This window comes from Cucumis melo, chromosome 7 (genome assembly GCF_025177605.1).
Source record: "Cucumis melo cultivar AY chromosome 7, USDA_Cmelo_AY_1.0, whole genome shotgun sequence".
NCBI classification, from domain to species: domain Eukaryota; kingdom Viridiplantae; phylum Streptophyta; class Magnoliopsida; order Cucurbitales; family Cucurbitaceae; genus Cucumis; species Cucumis melo.
The window spans coordinates 1,274,180-1,297,578 of NC_066863.1; the positions used below are offsets into that span (position 1 = coordinate 1,274,180).

The following is a 23,399-nucleotide window of genomic DNA, read 5'->3' on the forward strand; positions in this document are numbered from 1 at the left end:
GCTTTTGCTTCTTTTAATGATCTTTTCTTTTTCTGATTATATTCAATTCATATCCTCTCATTTCCTTAGCAGGTTATCAGAAAGGAGCGGAGTGAATGAAAGCGCGAAGGGAAGCGAAAGGCGAGATCTAATCGATAAGAAGTAAGTTTACGAAATCGAAAAGATAGAAAAGTGCAAGATAGGTTTTCTGAACGAGGTTCAGAGTGGGACAAAGAAACTAAGCAGCCATGCTATCCCAAAGAGAAGAGAAAGAAGAATCCGTCCGTCCGTCAGAGGTTGGAAAGGGAAGAGTAACTGGGGTTCACACCCCAAAGATGAGCTCCAAGGTCTTTTGAGACCAAAGTCCTTGTCTCTAAGCCAGGGAATTCCAAGTAATATGCTCGCAAAGGAACTGAATTTTGTTTACAAAGGAAGAAAACCTGTGTCTCCTCTCTCACATAATTTCCCACTTTTTGGGGTCTAAGTAAGGGAGAGGATGAGAAATCCCTTCTTCTTTCTGTGTCGGAAAGCTAGGTAATAAAAGAAATAGAATAAATGAAAATTGAGAGGTATGATTCTATCCGCTCAATCCCTTGATCGGTATGCTCTTTCATGAGCTATGAGAAAGAAAGGCCTAAGGCGAGCTTCAATGGCCTTACTTTACTGGGACATTCTTTTGCCTCCTGGAGCTGATTCCCTTTCCTTGTCCACGAAGTCTTTATGAAAAGATCTCCCACCTTTTCCTATCTTCTTCTTCAATCAGAGTGCTTTGGAGCTTTTCTGTCACAGTACCCTAGGTCATATCTCTTTTTGTGTGCGGAAAGAAGGAATGAACCCTTGTATGAAGCATATTATTGGTCCTTCATCCTCAATTCAATATCAGAGAAGAAGAGTTTGATTATCTACTTATTAATTATAAGACAATCAGCAGAAGCCAGAGGTCAAAATGAGGGTTCTTGAGTTATCTTCTTTCTCCATGCACAAGACAGAAACCGAGACGAGGCACCATCTCACCCTATTAATATTAAGACTTCCAAGCTGGTAACCGACCTGTACCTTGTCAACGTACCCTTAGTTCCAACTTGAGGGGGAGTGCTGGAAATTAAGGGCTAGCTCCAAGTGTATTTGTGTAATTTATTGTACCTTAGCTTTATTTCTTTATTTCCTTTTTTGTTTTTTGTTAGGGTTTATTATGACCTATATTATTCTCCCTCCAAACAATGGCATGTTGCCTTCATTCAAAAAGTTGTAGTCCAATCTCATACTTTAAACCCAAATTCTCTGATCCTATGCATTTCTTAATTTTTCCAATTTATGAACTCTCCAACCAATTTTGTTCTTTGCGAATTTTGTTCTTTGCATCCCAAAGAATGGCTAGGCCCATTAAATCCAAATGTCGAAGTCTAATCTGGAACCTCAAACCAAATTTCCTTTATCCTAACCAAAATTCTCCATCCTTAAACTAAAATTATTTTATCATTTGTATAACGTAATATGACACTTTTCTGAACTCTTCAACTAAATTAATTGTTTTTTAATTCAAATAACGACTAGACCTCCTCAATCAAAAATTTCAAATAAAATTGCACTTTAATCCAAATTATCTTTATCCTTTCTTATCTTCCTTCACAATTGACATTCAACAACAAATTAGACTTTTTACCGTTTCAATATATCGTCCATGAGCCTTCTAAAGACCTATATTCATCATTTTTCTTACTTTTCCATCCAATTATCTACACTTCAATCCAAAGAACGGTTTGGTGTTGTCAATCAAAAAGTTGTAGTCTCATCTCTAATCTTATATATCTCTTAATTTTTCCAATTTATGAACTCTTCAAATAATTGTGTATTTTGAAATCCAAAGAGTGGCTAGAACTCTTCAATCCAAACGTTGAAGTCCATCTCCAACCTTACACCAAAATTCTCTTATCTTCAATATCGTTTAAGTCGTCCATTTTTCAAACTCTCAAATTGAACTTTAGCCTTTACAACGACTAGACCTCTTGAATCAAAAGTTGAAGTTCAATCACATACTTTAATCCAAAATTCTCTTAATCATTACACTTTTGCCTTCATCATGGAATACGTCATTATCAACACAAAATTTTTGTTCTCCCATTTACAACATATAATCTCTAACTTTATCTTCCAACATCAATCACTATAACAAATCGTCAACATGTCTAAGAAGTAACTTTATCATACTTTAATCCAAAATTCTCTTATCGTTTCTTATCTTCCTTCATCATGGGATACATGACTATCAATAACAAATTTGTGTTTTCTCCCTTCCAATATATCGTCAATGAGTCTTCTAAAGACATTTATTCGTCCGTTTCCTTAGCTTTACATCCAATTATCTACACTTCAAATCCAAAGAATGGCTTGTTATCGTCAATCAAAAAATTGTAGTCTCATCTCATACTTAAAACCATCTCTAATCTTATGTATCTCATAATTTTTCCAATTTATGAACATTGCAACCAATTTTGTACTTTGAAATCCAAAGAGTGGCTAGGACTCTTCAATCCAAACGTTGAAGTCCATCTCCAACCTTAAACCAAAACTCTCATATCTTCAATATCTTTTAAGTTGTCCATTTTTAAAACTCTCCAATTTAACTTTAGCCTTTACAAAGGCTAGACCTCTTGAATCAAAAGTTGAAGTTCAATCACATACTTTAATCCAAAATTCTCTTAATCATTACTCTTTTGCCTTCATCATGGAATACGTCATTATCAACACAAAATTTTTGTTCTCCCATTTACAACATATAATCTCTAACTTTATCTTCCAACATCAATAACTATAACAAATCGTCCACATGCCTAAGAAGTAACTTTATCATACTTTAATCCAAAATTCTCTTATCGTTTCTTATCTTCCTTCATCACGGGATACATGACTATCAATAACAAATTTGTGTTTTTTCCCTTTCAATATATCGTCCATGAGTCTTCTAAAGACATTTATTCGTCCGTTTTCCTAGCTTTACATCCAATCATCTACACTTCAATCCAAAGAACGGCTTGGTGTCGCCAATCAAAAAGTTGTAGTCTCATCTCATACTTTAAACCATCTCTAATCTTATGTATCTCTTAATTTTTCCAATTTATTAACTCTTCAACCAATTTTGTACTTTGAAATCCAAAGAGTGGCTAGGACTCTTCAATCCAAACGTTGAAATCCATCTCTTATCTTCAATATCTTTTAAGTCGTCCATTTTTCAAACGCTTCTATGAACTTTAGCCTTTGCAACGGCTAGACCTCTTGAATCAAAAGTTGAGGTTCAATCACATACTTTAATCCAAAATTCTCTTAATCATTACTCTTTTGCCTTCATCATGGAATACGTAATTATCAACACCAAATTTTTGTTCTCCCATTTACAACATATAACCTCTAGCTTTATCTTCCAACATCAATCACTATAACAAATCGTCCACATGTTTAAGAAGTAACTTTATCATACTTTAATCCAAAATTCTCTTATCGTTTCTTATCTTCCTTCATCACGGGATACGTGACTATCAATAACAAATTTGGGTTTTTACCCTTTCAATATATCGTCCATGAGTCTTCTAAGGACCTTTATTCGTCCGTTTTCCTAGCTTTACATCCAATCATCTACACTTCAATCCAAAGAACGGCTTGGTGTCGTCAATCAAGACGTTGTAGTCTTATCTCATACTTTAAATAACCTCTTATCTTATGTATCCCTTAATTTTTCCAATTTATTAACGCTTCAACAAATTTTGTACTTTGAAATCCAAAGAGTGGCTAGGACTCTTCAATCCAAACGTTGAAGTCTATCTCCAACCTTAAACCAAAATTCTCTTATCTTCAATATCTTTTAAGTCGTCCATTTCTCAAACTCTTCACTTGAACTTTAGCCTTTACAACGGCTAGACCTCTTGAATTAAAAGTTGAAGTTCAATCACATACTTTAATCCAAAATTCTCTTAATCATTACTCTTTTGCCTTCATCATGGAATACGTAATTATGAACACCAAATTTTTGTTCTCCCATTTACAACATATAACCTCTAATTTTATCTTCCAACATCAATCACTACAACAAATCGTCCACATGTCTAAGAAGTAACTTTATCATACTTTAATCCAAAATTCTCTTATCGCTTCTTATCTTCCTTCATCACGGGATACATGACTATCAATAACAAATTTGTGTTTTTTCCCTTTCAATATATCGTCCATGAGTCTTCTAAAGACATTTATTCGTCCGTTTTCCTAGCTTTACATCCAATCATCTACACTTCAATCCAAAGAACGGCTTGGTGTCGCCAATCAAAAAGTTGTAGTCTCATCTCATACTTTAAACCATCTCTAATCTTATGTATCTCTTAACTTTTCCAATTTATTAACTCTTCAACCAATTTTGTACTTTGAAATCCAAAGAGTGGCTAGGACTCTTCAATCCAAACGTTGAAATCCATCTCCAACCTTAAACCAAAATTCTCTTATCTTCAATATCTTCTAAGTCGTCCATTTTTCAAACTCTTCAATTGAACTTTAGCCTTTTCAACGGCTACACCTCTTGAATCAAAAGTTGAAGTTCAATCACATACTTTAATGCACAATTCTCTTAATTATTACTCTTTTGCCTTCATCATGGAATACGTAATTATCAACACCAAATTTTTGTTCTCTCATTTACAACATATAACCTCTAACTTTATTTTCAATATAAATCACTATAACAAATCGTCCACATGTCTTAGAAGTAACTTTATCATACTTTAACCCAAAATTCTCTTATCGTTTCTTATCTTCCTTCATCACGGGATACATGACAATCAATAACAAATTTGTGTTTTTTCCCTTTAAATATATCGTCCATGAGTCTTCTAAAGACATTTATTCAATCCTTTTCCTAGCTTTACATCCAATCATCTACACTTCAATCCAAAGAATGGCTTGGTGTCGTCAATCAAAAAGTTGTAGTCTCACCTCATACTTTAAACCATCTCTAAGCTTATGTATCTCTTAATTTCTCCAATTTATTAACTCTTCAACCAATTTTGTACTTTGTAATCCAAAGAGTGGCTAGGACTCTTCAATCCAAACGTGGAAGTCCATCTCCAACCTTAAACCAAAATTCTTTTATCTTCAATATCTTTTAAGTCGTCCATTTTTTAAACTCTCCAATTGAACTTTAGCCTTTACAACGGCTAGACTTCTTGAATCAAAAGTTGAAGTTAATTCACATACTTTAATCCAAAATTCTCTTAATCATTACTCTTTTGCCTTCATCATGGAATACGTAATTATGAACACCAAATTTTTGTTCTCCCATTTACAACATATAAACTCTAACTTTATTTTCAATATAAATCACTATAACAAATCGTCCACATGTCTTAGAAGTAACTTTATCATACTTTAATCCAAAATTCTCTTATCGTTTCTTATCTTCCTTCATCACGGGATACATGACAATCAATAACAAATTTGTGTTTTTTCCCTTTAAATATATCGTCCATGAGTCTTCTAAAGACATTTATTCAATCGTTTTCCTAGCTTTACATCCAATCATCTACACTTCAATCCAAAAAATGGCTTGGTGTCGTCAATCAAAAAGTTGTAGTCTCACCTCATACTTTAAACCATCTCTAAGCTTATGTATCTCTTAATTTCTCCAATTTATTAACTCTTCAACCAATTTTGTACTTTGTAATTCAAAGAGTGGCTAGGACTCTTCAATCCAAACGTGGAAGTCTATCTCCAACCTTAAACCAAAATTCTCTTATCTTCAATATCTTTTAAGTCGTCCATTTTTCAAACTCTCCGATTTAACTTTAGCCTTTGCAAAGGCTAGACCTCTTGAATCAAAAATTGAAGTTCAATCACATACTTTATCCAAAATTCTCTTAATGATTACTCTTTTGCCTTCATCGTGGAATACTTAATTATCAACACCAAATTTTTGTTCTCCCATTCACAACATATAACCTCTAACTTTATCTTCCAACATCAATCACTATAACAAATCGTTCACATGTATAAGAAGTAACTTTATCATACTTTAATCCAAAATTCTCTTATCGTTTCTTATCTTCCTTCATCATGGGATACATGACTATCAATAACAAATTTGTGTTTTCTCCCTTCCAATATATCGTCCATGAGTCTTCTGAAAACCTTTATTCGTCCGTTTCCTTAGCTTTACATCCAATTATCTACACTTCAATCCAAAGAATGGCTTGTTGTCGTCAATCAAAAAGTTATAGTCTCATCTCTCATACTTAAAACCATCTCTAATCTTATGTATCTCTTAATTTTTCCAATTTATGAACACTTCAACCAATTTTGTACTTTGAAATCCAAAGAGTGGCTAGGACTCTTCAATCCAAACGTTGAAGTCCATCTCCAACCTTAAACCAAAATTCTCTTATCTTCAATATCTTTTAAATTATCCATTTTTCAAACTCTCTACTTTAACTTTAGCCTTTACAACGGTTAGACCTCTTGAATCAAAAGTTGAAGTTCAATCACATACTTTAATCCAAAATTCTCTTAATTATTACTCTTTTGCCTTCATCATGGAATACGTCATTATCAACACCAAATTTTTGTTCTCCTATTTACAACATATATACTCTAACTTTATCTTCCAACATCAATCACTATAACAAAACGCCCACATGTCTAAGAAGTAACTTTATCATACTTTAATCCAAAATTCTCTTATCGTTTCTTATCTTCCTTCGTCGTGGGATACATGACTATTAATAACAAATTTGTGTTTTCTCCCTTCTAATATATCGTCCATGAGTCTTCTAAAGACCTTTATTCGTCCGTTTCCTTAGCTTTACATCCAATTATCTACACTTCAATCCAAAGAACGGCTTGGTGTCGTCAATCAAAAAGTTGTGGTCTCATCTCATACTTAAAACCACCTCTAATCTTATGTATCACTTAATTTTTCCAATTTATGAACTCTTCAACCAATTTTGTACTTTGAAATCCAAAGAGTGGCTAGGACTCTTCAATCCAAACGTTGAAGTCCATCTCCAACCTTAAACCAAAATTCTCTTATCTTCAATATCTTTTAAGTCGTCCATTTTTCAAACTCTCCAATTGAACTTTAGCCTTTACAACGGCTAGACTTCTTGAATCAAAAGTTGAAGTTAATTCACATACTTTAATCCAAAATTCTCTTAATCATTACTCTTTTGCGTTCATCATGGAATATGTCATTATCAACACAAAATTTTTGTTCTCCCATTTACAACATATAATCTCTAACTTTATCTTCCAACATCAATCACTATAACAAATCGCCCACATGTCTAAGAAGTAACTTTGATACTTTAATCCAAAATTCTCTTATCATTTCTTATCTTCCTTCATCATGGGATACATGACTATCAATAACAAATTTGTGTTTTCTCCCTTCCAATATATCGTCCATGAGTCTTCTTAAAATCTTTATTCGTCCGTTTCCTTAGCTTTACATCCAATTATCTACACTTCAATCCAAAGAATGGCTTGTTGTCATCAATCAAAAAGTTATAGTCTCATCTTTCATACTTAAAACCATCTCTAATCTTATGTATCTCTTAATTTTTCCAATTTATAAACACTTCAACCAATTTTGTACTTTGAAATCCAAAGAGTGGCTAGGACTCTTCAATCCAAACGTTGAAATCCATCTCCAACCTTAAACCAAAATTCTCTTATCTTCAATATCTTTTAAGTCGTCCATTTTTCAAACTCTTCAATTGAACTTTAGCCTTTTCAACGGCTACACCTCTTGAATCAAAAGTTGAAGTTCAATTACATACTTTAATGCACAATTCTCTTAATCATTACTCTTTTGCCTTCATCACCAAATTTTTGTTCTCCCATTTACAACATATAACCTCTAACTTTATTTTCAATATAAATCACTATAACAAATCGTCCACATGTCTTAGAAGTAACTTTATCATACTTTAACCCAAAATTCTCTTATCGTTTCTTATCTTCCTTCATCATGGGATACATGACTATCAATAACAAATTTGTGTTTTCTCCCTTCCAATATATCGTCCATGAGTCTTCTGAAAATCTTTATTCGTCCGTTTCCTTAGCTTTACATCCAATTATCTACACTTCAATCCAAAGAACGGCTTGGTGTCGTCAATCAAAAAGTTGTGGTCTCATCTCATACTTAAAACCACCTCTAATCTTATGTATCACTTAATTTTTCCAATTTATGAACTCTTCAACCAATTTTGTACTTTGAAATCAAAAGAGTGGCTAGGACTCTTCAATCCAAACGTTGAAGTCCATCTCCAACCTTAAACCAAAATTCTCTTATCTTCAATATCTTTTAAGTCGTCCATTTTTCAAACTCTCCAACTGAACTTTAGCCTTTACAACGGCTAGACTTCTTGAATCAAAAGTTGAAGTTAATTCACATACTTTAATCCAAAATTCTCTTAATCATTACTCTTTTGCGTTCATCATGGAATATGTCATTATCAACACAAAATTTTTGTTCTCCCATTTACAACATATAATCTCTAACTTTATCTTTCAACATCATTCACTATAACAAATCGCCCACATGTCTAAGAAGTAACTTTATCATACTTTAATCCAAAATTCTCTTATCATTTCTTATCTTCCTTCATCATGGGATACATGACTATCAATAACAAATTTGTGTTTTCTCCCTTCCAATATATCGTCCATGAGTATTCTGAAAATCTTTATTCGTCCGTTTCCTTAGCTTTACATCCAATTATCTACACTTCAATCCAAAGAATCGCTTGTTGTCGTCAATCAAAAAGTTATAGTCTCATCTTTCATACTTAAAACCATCTCTAATCTTATGTATCTCTTAATTTTTCCAATTTATGAACACTTCAACCAATTTTGTACTTTGAAATCCAAAGGGTGGCTACGACTCTTCAATCCAAACGTTGAAGTCCATCTCCAACCTTAAACCAAAATTCTCTTATCTTCAATATCTTTTAAATTATCCATTTTTCAAACTCTCCAATTTAACTTTAGCCTTTACAACGGTTAGACCTCTTGAATCAAAAGTTGAAGTTCAATCACATACTTTAATCCAAAATTCTCTTAATCATTACTCTTTTGCCTTCATCATGGAATACTTCATTATCAACACCAAATTTTTGTTCTCCCATTTACAACATATATACTCTAACTTTAACTTTCAACATCAATCACTATAACAAATCGCCCACATGTCTAAGAAGTAACTTTATCATACTTTAATCCAAAATTCTCTTATCGTTTCTTATCTTCCTTCGTCATGGGATACATGACTATTAATAACAAATTTGTGTTTTCTCCCTTCTAATATATCGTCCATGAGTCTTCTAAAGACCTTTATTCGTCCGTTTCCTTAGCTTTACATCCAATTATCTACACTACAATCCAAAGAACGGCTTGGTGTCGTCAATCAAAAAGTTGTGGTCTCATCTCATACTTAAAATCACCTCTAATCTTATGTATCACTTAATTTTTCCAATTTATGAACTTTTTAACCAATTTTGTACTTTGAAATCCAAAGAGTGGCTAGGACTCTTCAATCCAAACGTTGAAGTCCATCTCCAACCTTAAACCAAAATTTTCTTATCTTCAATATCTTTTAAGTCGTCCATTTTTCAAACTCTCCAATTGAACTTTAGCCTTTACAACGGCTAGACTTCTTGAATCAAAAGTTGAAGTTAATTCACATACTTTAATCCAAAATTCTCTTAATCATTACTCTTTTGCGTTCATCATGGAATATGTCATTATCAACACAAAATTTTTGTTCTCCCATTTACAACATATAATCTCTAACTTTATCTTCCAACATCAATCACTATAACAAATCGCCCACATGTCTAAGAAGTAACTTTGATACTTTAATCCAAAATTCTCTTATCATTTCTTATCTTCCTTCATCATGGGATACATGACTATCAATAACAAATTTGTGTTTTCTCCCTTCCAATATATCGTCCATGAGTCTTCTGAAAACCTTTATTCGTCCGTTTCCTTAGCTTTACATCCAATTATCTACACTTCAATCCAAAGAATCGCTTGTTGTCGTCAATCAAAAAGTTATAGTCTCATCTTTCATACTTAAAACCATCTCTAATCTTATGTATCTCTTAATTTTTCCAATTTATGAACACTTCAACCAATTTTGTACTTTGAAATCCAAAGAGTGGCTACGACTCTTCAATCCAAACGTTGAAGTCCATCTCCAACCTTAAACCAAAATTCTCTTATCTTCAATATCTTTTAAATTATCCATTTTTCAAACTCTCCAATTTAACTTTAGCCTTTACAACGGTTAGACCTCTTGAATCAAAAGTTGAAGTTAATTTACATACTTTAATCCAAAATTCTCTTAATCATTACTCTTTTGCGTTCATCATGGAATATGTCATTATCAACACAAAATTTTTGTTCTCCCATTTACAACATATAATCTCTAACTTTATCTTCCAACGTAAATCACTATAACAAATCGCCCACATGTCTAAGAAGTAACTTTATCATACTTTAATCCAAAATTCTGTTATCATTTCTTATCTTCCTTCATCATGGGATACATGACTATCAATAACAAATTTGTGTTTTCTCCCTTCCAATATATCGTCCATGAGTTATCTGAAAATCTTTATTCGTCCGTTTCCTTAGCTTTACATCCAATTATCTACACTTCAATCCAAAGAATGGCTTGTTGTCGTCAATCAAAAAGTTATAGTCTCATCTTTCATACTTAAAACCATCTCTAATCTTATGTATCTCTTAATTTTTCCAATTTATGAACACTTCAACCAATTTTGTACTTTAAAATCCAAAGAGTGGCTAGGACTCTTCAATCCAAACGTTGAAATCCATCTCCAACCTTAAACCAAAATTCTCTTATCTTCAATATCTTTTAAGTCGTCCATTTTTCAAACTCTTCAATTGAACTTTAGCCTTTTCAACGGCTACACCTCTTGAATCAAAAGTTGAAGTTCAATCACATACTTTAATCCAAAATTCTCTTAATCATTACTCTTTTGCCTTCATCATGGAATACGTCATTATCAACACCAAATTTTTGTTCTCCCATTTACAACATATCTACTCTAACTTTATCTTCCAACATCAATCACTATAACAAATCGCCCACATGTCTAAGAAGTAACTTTATCATACTTTAATCCAAAAGTCTCTTATCGTTTCTTATCTTCCTTCGTCATGAGATACATGACTATTAATAACAAATTTGTGTTTTCTCCCTTCTAATATATCGTCCATGAGTCTTCTAAAGACCTTTATTCGTCCGTTTCCTTAGCTTTACATCCAATTATCTACACTTCAATCCAAAGAACGGCTTGGTGTCGTCAATCAAAAAGTTGTGGTCTCATCTCATATTTAAAACCACCTCTAATCTTATGTATCACTTAATTTTTCCAATTTATGAACTCTTCAACCAATTTTGTACTTTGAAATCCAAAGAGTGGCTAGGACTCTTCAATCCAAACGTTGAAGTCCATCTCCAACCTTAAACCAAAATTCTCTTATCTTCAATATCGTTTAAGTCGTCCATTTTTCAAACTCTCCAATTGAACTTTAGCCTTTACAACGGCTAGACCTCTTGAATTAAAAGTTGAAGTCCAATCACATACTTTAATCCAAAATTCTCTTAATCATTACTCTTTTGCCTTTATCATGGAATACGTCATTATCAACACCAAATTTTTGTTCTCCCATTTACAACATATAACCTCTAACTTTATCTTCCAACGTAAATCACTATAACAAATCGCCCACATGTCTAAGAAGTAACTTTATCATACTCTAATCCAAAATTCTCTTATCGTTTCTTATCTTCCTTCATCACGGGATACATGACTATCAATAACAAATTTGTGTTTTTTCCCTTTCAATATATCGTCCATGAGTCTTCTAAAGACCTTTATTCGTCCGTTTTCCTAGCTTTACATCCAATCATCTACACTTCAATCCAAGGAACGGTTTGGTGTCGTCAATCAAAAAGTTGTAGTCTCATCTCATACTTTAAACCATCTCTAATCTTATGTATATCTTAATTTTTCCAATTTATTAACTCTTTAACCAATTTTGTACTTTGTAATCCAAAGAGTGGCTAGGACTCTTCAATCCAAACGTTGAAATCCATCTCCAACCTTAAACCAAAATTCTCTTATCTTCAATATCTTTTAAGTCGTCCATTTTTCAAACTCTTCAATTGAACTTTAGCCTTTACAACAGCTAGACCTCTTGAATAAAAAGTTGAAGTTCAATCACATACTTTAATCCAAAATTCTCTTAATCATTACTCTTTTTGCCTTCATTATGGAATACGTAATTATCAACACCAAAATTCTCTTAATCATTACTCTTTTTGCCTTCATTATAACCTCTAACTTTATCTTCCAACATCAATCACTATAACAAATCGTCCACATGTCTAAGAAGTAACTTTATTTGTCCATTTTATTTATTTAGCATTCAATTATCTACACTTCATCCAAAGAATGACAATGTGTCAACTATCACAAAGTTATAACCCAATCTTAAACTTTAAACCAAATTCTCTTATCCTATATCTTTTAATTGCCTATTTCATGAACTCAACCAAACTTTTACTTTGTAATTCAAAGAATGCCAAACTTCTTCAATCAAAAATTAAAAGTCCAATCACATAATTTAACATAAAAGTCTCCCATCCTTTATTATTCATCGTCATCATGGTATAGATAATCTCCAACTTTACTTTCCAATGCCAATCACTTGAACAAACCGTTCGTGAATCTTAGAAGTACCCTCTATTTATCCTTTTTTTATTAACTTTTCGTGCAATTGTCTACTTTTTCATCCAGAGAACGATTTGGTGTCTTCCATCAAAAAGTTGTAGTCCAATCTCATACTTAAACAAAATTACTCATCTTTCATCACCAAGGTATATATAATCTCAAACGTTATGTTTCAATATCAATCACTTGAACAAATCATCCATATGTCCTAGAGGTACCTCTATTTGTCCATTTTCCTAACTCCGCATCCAATAATCTGCACTTTCACCCAAAGAATCACTTGGTGTTTTCCATCCAAAAGTTGTAGTCCAATCTTACACTTTAAACCAAAATTCTCTTATCTAATGTATCTCTTAATTTGTCCGGTTTATGAATTCTTCAACCACATTTTTACTTTGTAATTAGAAGAATGGCCAAGCATCTTCAATCCAAATGTTGGATGTCCAATCTCAAACCTTAAACGCTTATCCTAAGCATCTTTTTATTTGTCCATTTTTTATGCTCTCCAACCAAACTTTAGCTTTTCAATCAAAATGTTCAAGTCCAATCACATACTTTAATCCAAAATTTACTTATTTTCATTTATGTGCCTTCATCATGGAATACATAACTATCGACAACAAATTTATGCTTTCCCTTTTTCAATATATAATCTTTAAAGTCATATTTCATTGACAATCACTTGACAAATCCTCCACAAATCTTATTATTTGTCCATTTTCTTGACCCTACATCCAATAATAATCAACTCTTTCATCCAAACAATGGCATGATGCCTTCATTCAAAAAGTTGTAATCCAATCTCAAACCTTTCAACCCAAATTCTCCAATCCTAAGCATCTCTTAATTTATCCAATTTATGAACTCTCCAACCACTTTTGTTCTTTATATACCAAAGAATGGCTAGGCCCCATTAAGTACAAATGGAGAAGTCCAATCTTCCAACCTCCAACCAAATTTCCTTAATCCTTTAACCAAAATTCTCCAACCTTAGACCAAATTTATTATATCCTTTGTATCTCGTAATATGTCACTTTTATGAACTCTTCAACTAAATAATTGCTTTTTAATTCAAAGAACGATTAGACCTCCCCAATCAAAAAGTTGAAATAAAATTACATACTTTAATCCAAAATTTTCTTATCCTTTCTTATCTTCCTTCATCATGGAATACATGACTATCAACAATAAATTTGTGTTTTCCCCCTTTCAATATATCGTCCATGAGTCTTCTAAAGATCTTTATTCTTCCATTTTCCTAGTTTTGCATCCAATTATCTACATTTTAATTCAAAGAATGACTTGGTGTCGTCCATCAAAAAGTTGTAGTCTCATCTCATACTTTAAACCAACAATCTATAGTCTTGTGTATCTCTTAGAGCGTGTGGGGTGCAGACTTGAGGGGAGGGGAGGGAAGTGGGTTATTTTAGCCTACTCCACGTTTGGGGTATGGATTAAGCAAAAGGGAAATTAAGGTTATTTACTCCCTGCCACACACTATTCCACTCTCAAAGTTGAGTGCATCTTGGGACCACCATTAATTTTGTTTTTCCAGGTCAAAATTGACCTCGAGATCTCTTCCCAAATTTAAATAACTCTTTGAAGGAAATTTCTCAATCTCTCTCAGGGACATCTCTGGGCAACCTTAGCCCGAGATCATACTACATAATGCTTATGTTCTTTAGCTCAGGGCAACTTTGGGCCGGGATCATACTACATTATGCTTATGTTCTTTAGCTCGAGGCTATCTCGGGCCAAAGCCTCAAGCTAAAGAAGATAAGGTAATGTAGTATGATATCGGGCCAAAGTTGACCCGAGATAACCCTGAACTAAAGAACATAAGCTAATGTAGTATGATCTCGGGCCAAAGTTGGCCTGAGATATCCCCAAGAGAGAGTGATAAATTTCCTTCGAATAGTTTTATAGTTTTAAGAAGAATCTCCGGGTCGATCTCAGTCAAGATGACCCTGAGAAAAACAAAATTTTCAGTTGTCCCAAGATGCACTCAACCGAGAGAATGGAACAACATGTGGTAGGGATTTCAGCGTAAAGTAAAGGGAGAAAAATAACACTAACCCCCTTTTGCTTAATCCATGCCTCAAACGTGGAGTCGGGCTGAAATAGCCCTACTCCACTCCTCTCAAGTCTGCACTCGAAACACAGGCTATTATAATCTCCAGACTATTACAATACCTAGACTATATTATAAGTCACTCTTCCCCACAAACGGCCCCTTAATTTTTCCTATTTGAACCCTTCAACCAATTTTGTACTTGGTATAATCCAAATAATGGTTGGGTCCCTTAAATCCAAAATGTTGAAGTCCAATCTCCAACGTTAAACCAAATTACCTTGAGTGACTCCTAAATTTGTTCATTTTTCGAACTCTTTAACCAATTTTATACTTTCCAACCTCCAACCTTAATCCAAATCTTGAAGTATCTCCAACCTCAATCAAATTTCTCTAATCTTCAATAGTTTGATTGGACCTCTTTAATCAAAAAGTTGAAATCAAATCACATTCTTTAATCCAAAATTCACTTATCTTTACTTACTTGCCTTCACCATGGAATAAATAACTACCAACAAATTTGTGTTTTCCCTTTTTCAAAATATAATCTCTAACACTATGTTCCAATCACAATCACTTAAAAATCCTCCATAAGTCTTATTATTTGTCCATTTTATTCACTTTGCATCCAATAATCAACACCTTCATCCAAACAGTGACATGCCTTCATTTAAAAAGTTGTAGTCTAATCTCAAACTTTAAACCAACCGTCTCTAGTCTTGGGTATCTCTCTCTTCAATCAATATTTTTTTCCAATTTATGAACTCTTCAATCAATATTGTAATTTGTAGTCCAAATAATGTTTAGGTCCTTACAATCCAAATCATTAAGTTCAATCTCCAACCTTAAACCAAGTTATCTTAAGTGATGCTTAATTTGTTCATTTTCGAACTCTTCAACCAATTTTATACTCTTAAACCTCCAACCTTAATCATAGCATAATTATCAACAACAAGACCTCTTTAACAAAAAGGTTGAAGTCCAGTCACATGCTTTAATTCAAAATTCACTTTACTTGTTTACCTTCATCATAGCATAATTATCAACAAACTTGAGTTTTCCTTTTTCTAATATATAATCTCTAACTTTATGTTTCAATGACAATCACTTGAGAAATCCTCCACAAGTCTTATTATTTGTCTATTTTCTTGTTTCTGCACCCAACAATTTCATCCAATCAATGACATGTTGCCTTCATTCAAAAAATTGTAGTCCAATCTCAGACTTTTAACAATTTATGAATCTCTTAATTTTACCAATTTATGAACTCTCCAACCAATTTTGTATTTTGTATCCCAAAGAATGGCTAGGCCCCTTAAATCCAAATGTTGAAGTCCATTCACCAACCTTAAACCAAAGTTCCTTTAACTTTTAAGCAAAATTATTTTATACTTTGTATCTTGTAATTTGTCAATTTTCTAAACTCTTCAACTAAATAATTGCTTTTTAATTCAAATAACGGCTAAACCACTTCAATCAAAAAGCTAAAATAAAAACACATACCTTAATCCAAAATTCTCTTATCCTTCTTATCTTCGTCATGAAATAGATAATTATCAACAACTAATTTGTCTTTTTCCTCTTTCAACATACCATCCATGAGTCTTATAAGTACCTTTGCTCTTCCATTTCTTAGCTTTCCAATTATCTACAATTTAATGCAAAGAACGGCTTGGTATCTTCCATAAAAAACTTGTAGTCCCATCTCATGCTTTAAACCAATCTCTAATCTTGTACTCTTAATTATTTCCAATTTATCAACTTTTCAACCAATTTTTACTTCATAATCCAAATAATGGCTAGCTTCCTTCAATTTAAATATTGAAGTCTAATCTCCAACAACCAAATTATCTTAAGTTACTCTTCAACCAATTTTATTCTCTTCAACCTCCAACCTTAAATCAAATTTCTCTAATCTTTATTGTCTCTTAATTTGTTCATCTTTCGAACTCTTCAACATCCAACCTTAATAAAAAAGTTGAAGTCCAATCACATACTTTAATCCAAAATTCTCTTATCTTTACTTATTTTCCTCCCTCATGGAATGCATACCTATCAACACCAAATTTGTGTTTTTCGTTCTTCAACATACAAGTCTCTAACATGATATTTCAATGTCAATCACTTAAACAAATCCTCCCTAAGTCTTAGATGTTCCTTTATTTCTATATTTTCTTAACTTCGCATCAATAATCTACACTTTCATCCAAACAATGGCACACTACCTTCATTTGAAAAGTTGTAGTATGAGCTCAAACTTAAACCCAAATTTTCTGAATTTTTTCAATTTATGAACTTTACAACTAATTTTGTTCTTTGTACCCCAAAGAACGATCAGGCTCCATCAAATCCAAATGTTGAAGTCCAATCAAGAACCTTCAACCAATTTCCCTTTATCCTTTAACCAAAATTCTCCATCCTTAAACTAAAATTATTTTATCATTTCTATTTCGTAATATGTCATCTTTTTGAACTCTTCAACTAAATAAAATTACATACTTTAATCCAAATCTCTCTTATCCTTTCTTATCTTCCATCATCATGAAAACATGACTATCAACAATAAATTTGTCTTTCTCCCCTCTCAATATATTGTGCATGAGTCTTCTAAGGACCTTTATTCGTAAATTTCCTTAGTTTTGCATCCAATTATATACTACACTTTAGTTCAAAGAATGACTCGGTGTCGTCCATCAAAAAGTTATAGTCTCATCTCATACTTTAAACCAAATCTTGTGTATCTCTTAATTTTTCCAATTTATGAACTCTTCAACAAATTTTGTACTTTGTATAGTCCAAATAAGGCTGCATCCCCTAAATTCAAACATTGAAGTCCAATCTCCAACTTTAAACCAAATTATCTTAAGTGATGCTTAATTGGTTCGTTTTTCGAACTCTTCAACCAATTTTATACTCTTCAAACTCCAACCTTAATCTAAATCTTGAAGTCCAATCCCAACCTTAAATCAAATTTCTCTCATCTTCGGTGTCTCTTAATTTTGTTCATTTTTCAAACTCTCCAATCGAATTTTAGCTTTTTAATCCATAGAACTAGACCTCTCCGAACAAAAAATTGAAGTCCAATGACATACTTTAATCCAAAATTATCTTATCTTTACTTATTTTCCTTCGTCATGGAATACATAACTATCAACAATAAATTTGTGTTTTCCTCTTATCAATATATAATCTCCAACGTTACATTATGTTCCAATGCCAAACACTTGAACAAATCCTCCCTAAGTCTTAGATGTACCTTTATTTGTGCATTTTCTAACTCCATATCCAACAATCTACACTTTCGTCAAAACAATGGCACGTTGTCTTCAAGCAAAAAAGTTGTAGTTCAATCTCAAACTTTAAACAAAAATATTGCAATCCTACATATCTCTCTTTTTTTTTTTTTTCCAATTTATGAACTGTTCAACCAACTTAGTACTTTGTAATCCAAAGAATGGCTAGGCCCCCTTAAATCAAAATGTTCGAAGTCTAATTTCCAATCTTAAACCAAAATTATTTGATCTATTGTATCTCTTAATTTTTCAATTTTCTAAAACTCTACAATCTAATTAATGCCTTTAAATCCGAGAACCGTTAGACCTCTAACATTATATCTCTTATTTATCTATCATCACCAAGGTATCTATAATCTCTAACGTTATGTTTCAATGTCAATCACTTAAACAAATTGTTCATAAGTCTTAGATGTACCTCTATTTGTCCATTTCTAACTCTGAAACCTATAATATACACTTCCATCCAAAGAATGGCTTGGTGTCTTCCATCAAAAAGTTGTAGTACAATCTTTGACTTTAAGCCAAAATTCTCTTATCCTATGTATTTCTTAATTTGTTTAGTTTTTTAACACTTCAACCACATTTTTACTTTGTAATCCAAAGAATGAATAACCCCCAATCCAAATGTTGGAAGTCTAATCTTAAAACCTTAAACTCTTATCCCAAGTATCTTTTAATTTGTCCATCTTTTGAGCTCTTCAACCAAACTTTTACTTTTTAATCCAAACAACAGCTAGACCTCTTCAATTAAAAAAGCTGAAGTCCAATAACATACTTTAATCCAAATTCTCTTATCCGGTAACTTATCTCCCTTCATCATGGAATACATATAATCTCTATTGTTATCTTGTAACGCCTTTAACAAGTCATTTACTAGTCTGAAAAAGTATGTTTACTAGTCCATTTTATTTACTTCACATCCAATCATCTACACTTCTATTCAAAGAATACCAGGGTGTCTTCAATCAAAAAGTTGTAGTCTTATCTCGAACTTAGTCTTATCTCAAACTTTAAATAAAACTCTCTTATCATGTCTTAAAGTTGTCCATTTTCTGAACTCTCCAACCGAACTTTTACTTTGTAGTACAAAAAATGGCTATACCTCTTCAATCAAATAAATTTATGGGGTTTAGAGGGATGTAGAGATCTTGAGTTAGGTTTAACTTTGTTATTTATCACATCTTTGAATGGAAAGTTTCTAAAAGCTTGTTGTAATTACTTTTTTATATCTTTTTTTGCTTTATTTTGGCTGCTTAAAGGCTAATAACATCACAACTCTGTGTGAGAAGCCTTTGTCTCGTTGTGATATATTAGGCCCCTTATAGGTTAATAAGGGACCATCTTTTGGAGTGTTGATTTTTTATTCTCTTTGTATTGTTTAATTTCATCTAAATAATAGCTTTGGCTTCCCTTAAAAGGATGACAATATTAAATTAGAGTTCAATGCTCCATTCCTAACCACCTACAACTAACGATATTTCATTCCTTGCTCAACCTCTCTCAAGTCTATTTAATCAGGATGACTAAAGGTTCGATCATTTGGAATAAATGATCCACCCATGAAAACATGGTACTATTTGGGAAGAGTAGAGTATAGTAAATCAATTTTTTACCTCACTCCCGCAGTTATTTTGAAGTCATCTTCTAGAGATCTTTTGATATATTTTTGAAAGTCAAATTTACTTCCTGGAGCAAGGTGAACCTAAAGATAAAGAGCACTGTCATAAAAGGAACAAACAGGTGGTTTATGATCAGCAGGTAGTAGGGAATTGAAAACTCACCGCGATGAATCCATTACATAATGCCAAGTAGTCAGCCTTACCAACGGACTTGAAAAATTGTCGGAAGAAGCATCCCTGAAACGAAATAACATATTTTAGATGTTTCAAATCTCTATAGGAAATCAATTGTAAGTATCATAAGTTTGAACCACGATATCCATATCTCTTATCAAGGCCAAAGAATCTTATTTTCGTCCTAGTGATAGAGGAGGGATGTGTGGTTGTACATTGCCCATATTCCTTTGCAATGTCTTAAATAAAAAGATTTTGATTCTCTCCACTTCGACACTCCACCTCAATACATGCATAATAATCCAGCATTGCCTTATTGAACAATAGTGTTTTAATGTGGTCTTACAGTATTATTGTTTCCAGATTACGACCAAGTGGTTCCACAGAGAAAAAAAATCACAACAAAGGAAATAAGAGTTGCCTAGCTTGAGAGAAACTTTACTTACAATATAAAAGAAGACAGGAAGTTTTGCCAAAAACTCGTGTGGGCTTTCACAAATGATGTTTCGTAAGTAGGCCTGACAGTGCATTATCTGCAAAACAAGTTCATAGTTTAGTTCCAGAGAGGAAATAAATCATTAAACTTGAATATTCGGGCAGAACGTGAAAAAGTTAGGCTATTAAAAGAAAAAGTTTTTCAAAGGAAAGTATAGAGTGGCATACCATTTGAGAACTCATAATTGTGAGTTGAGGTCTCCTCCTCCCATGCCTTCCAACCTTGAATCTGTGCACAGAAATGAAAGTAATGTATAAACGTAGACACGAGTAGATTTAACAACTACAGAGGCAACATTATCAAAACTTTCTATTCTCATCTTACGGTAGTTGATGTTTTAAATTTTTTATACACAAATAATCCCATTTTAAAAATTTTTCTTAAACGGAAAGATTGAGTACAAATTTCTTATCAAAATAAACTTATAGTGAAAAAGATTATCAATTTTCTCCTTAATTAGCCATTATGGTTAACGGCCAAAACTTGGATTAGTGAGAAGCTATGATAGAGGTAACTTTACAATTAATATTTAATCCAAGAATTTTTGCAACCATGGAAAACACTCTTTACAGCTTAACATTGAGGATACAAAAAATTCCCATACCTTTAGCCTCCCAAGCATCGTTGTGATGGCACTATATACCACATGAAATACGGCTAAGAAGAAGATAAACAAATGCAACTGATGCAACCCCGAGATAGATATAAGCGGCATATGACCCTGTTTACAAAACGATAATCAATAGGTTTGAAATTTTTTCCAAAATATGGTAGCGAGTTTAGACGACCAAGTTAAGATAGCCGAAGAATTTTGTTCCAAACAGAAATCTTGAGTTAGGTGCGACTTTATTATTTATCACATCTATGAATGGAAAGTGTCAAAAATTAGATATCATTACCATAATTTTTTCGAAATACCTGCTTTTCTTCTCAACCGACCCCGCATTTTCTCGCCGGCTCCACTTAGGGTTTCGCTCGGTCACCGGACGCGAATCAGCGACAAGTATATACTGGGGCTTGAACTAGGCCGTGGAGAGTTCGGGATCACGTATCTGTGTACTGATAGAAAGACGAAAGAGGCTTTAGCTTGTAAATCGATATCGAAGAGGAAGGTGAGAACTGCGGTGGATATAGAGGATGTGAGACGAGAAGTTGCTATAATGTCAAATTGCCAGAACATCCGAATATAGTAAAGCTTAAAGCGACTTACGGGGATAACGATAATGTTCATCAGGTTATGGAGCTTTGTGAGGGAGACGAGCTTTTCGATCGGATTGTATCGAGAGGGCACTACACCGAACGAGCTGCAGCGAACGTCGCGAGAACAATCGCCGAACGTCACGCTAAAGGATTTATGCACAGAGATTTGAAGGGTGAGAATTTTTTGTTTGCGAACAAGAAGGAACATTCGCCTCTCAAAGCGATTTGACGAGATATGACCGTTGTAGTATATAACGTTTCTTGTTCCTTAAGTTTTGTGATTTTTCCTATTTTGAAAAGTCAAACCCACTACGTATCGGTCAACGGTTAGAGTGTTCTCTTTTTATTTTGTTTTTCTTTTTTATATAGTTTAAATCAATTAAGTTTATTATCTATTTTCAAACATTAATTGTGTAAATTAAAAAATAAAAGAAAAATTGTTGGAAACTTGAATTTGATGTTTTAAAATGCATATTATATTAAACAGGAACAAAAATAGCTATAAATTCAATTTTTCAAATGAAAATATATTTTACATTATAGAATGTTAATTATACAATCTTTTTTACAAACAATTTGTAAATAAAGTAATAATAGTTTACTATCACTATCATATTTAGTTATGACTAAAATTAATTTTATTGTTTGTAAATATAATATCAACACATTTTAAATATCTATTTGAGTTATAATTTACCTATGGCGTTTTCCATCAAATACATATTTGAAAATATAAAATATACTATATTTTTCAATTTTTGGTTTTTCTCTTTTTTTTTTACTTTCGTAGTAATTACTTTTGTGAAAATATGAAGTTTGTTAATTCAAAATGTAGCAATTTTCGATATTTATGAAATACATAATTAAATTTAGAGATGTAGAAAACAAATAAAAAAATGATAGTCGTAAATATAGCGATTAGATTCAAAATAATTATGTGTACATCGACATTTTTTAAAAAATGTAAATATAGAAAAACTTATCAAAAATATCAATGATTGAACCTATCACAAACAGACTATGTTGTAAATAATGGACTATCATCGATAGATTATACTTAAAAGTATTGCTATATATTTTATATTATTCATAAAATTGCTAACCTACAAATGGCTGAAAATGGAGAATGTGTAGCGTTATTGGGCTATTTCATCTCTTTTATTTGATCCATAAGTGACATGGCCCAATATTTGGTCGTGTTCTTGGGCCATTCTCATGATGGGCCTAAGAACAATACGCTTAATCTGCTTGCGTAGTTGTGGAACAAATGTCAAATTTATTAAAGGGATGGATTTGATTGCAATTAATTTTATCCCAAGATATATCTTTAACCATTAAGGTTAATTTAATTTTTTTATTTATTTTGGTGCTTCTTGGAATCAAATTTTGATTTTAATAACTTATGTTTCAGAACAATTTCAAACATCACGTCATCAATTTTGACTTAGTGAACAAATTAAATATTTAAAAGAAAATCATTAGGTTACAATCTAAACAAATCTTAATTAGTTAAGATATGAATGTCTTTGAGATGTAGATTTAATTTCCACTATTTCACACGAATAGTTTAATTCAGTGATAATTGAGATGACTTTTCGTTCAAAAGATAAAATGTTCGATCTTTCATTTTCGCAATTGTCATACTAAAAAAACCTCACTCCATTGACTTATCTATAAGTGTCTATCATTCATACAATATAAGATTTTTCTGTATTTTCACCAATCTTACCATTTACAATAATTTTTTGATAAAAAAGA

At 32.4% G+C, this 23,399-nt stretch overlaps 2 long non-coding RNA genes across 3 annotated transcripts; both read right to left on the minus strand.

Annotated features, from left to right (window-relative positions):
* Positions 1-3: 3 nt before the first annotated feature.
* LOC103493696 (uncharacterized) lies at positions 4-21,856 on the minus strand. Its single transcript, XR_007822571.1, has 8 exons — positions 21,652-21,856; positions 21,360-21,500; positions 21,046-21,162; positions 20,609-20,669; positions 20,392-20,478; positions 19,934-20,008; positions 12,390-19,854; positions 4-3,382 (listed from the first exon to the last, which is right to left on the minus strand). It is a non-coding gene; the product is annotated as an uncharacterized LOC103493696 (long non-coding RNA).
* Positions 7,765-12,161, minus strand: LOC127150326 (uncharacterized). Of its 2 annotated transcripts, none has more exons than XR_007822572.1 (3): positions 10,959-12,161; positions 9,989-10,312; positions 7,765-8,056 (listed from the first exon to the last, which is right to left on the minus strand). It is a non-coding gene; the product is annotated as an uncharacterized LOC127150326 (long non-coding RNA). The 2 variants fall into 2 exon arrangements; XR_007822573.1 differs by having other exon boundaries at positions 7,765-9,024; positions 9,669-10,312.
* Positions 21,857-23,399: the final 1,543 nt, after the last annotated feature.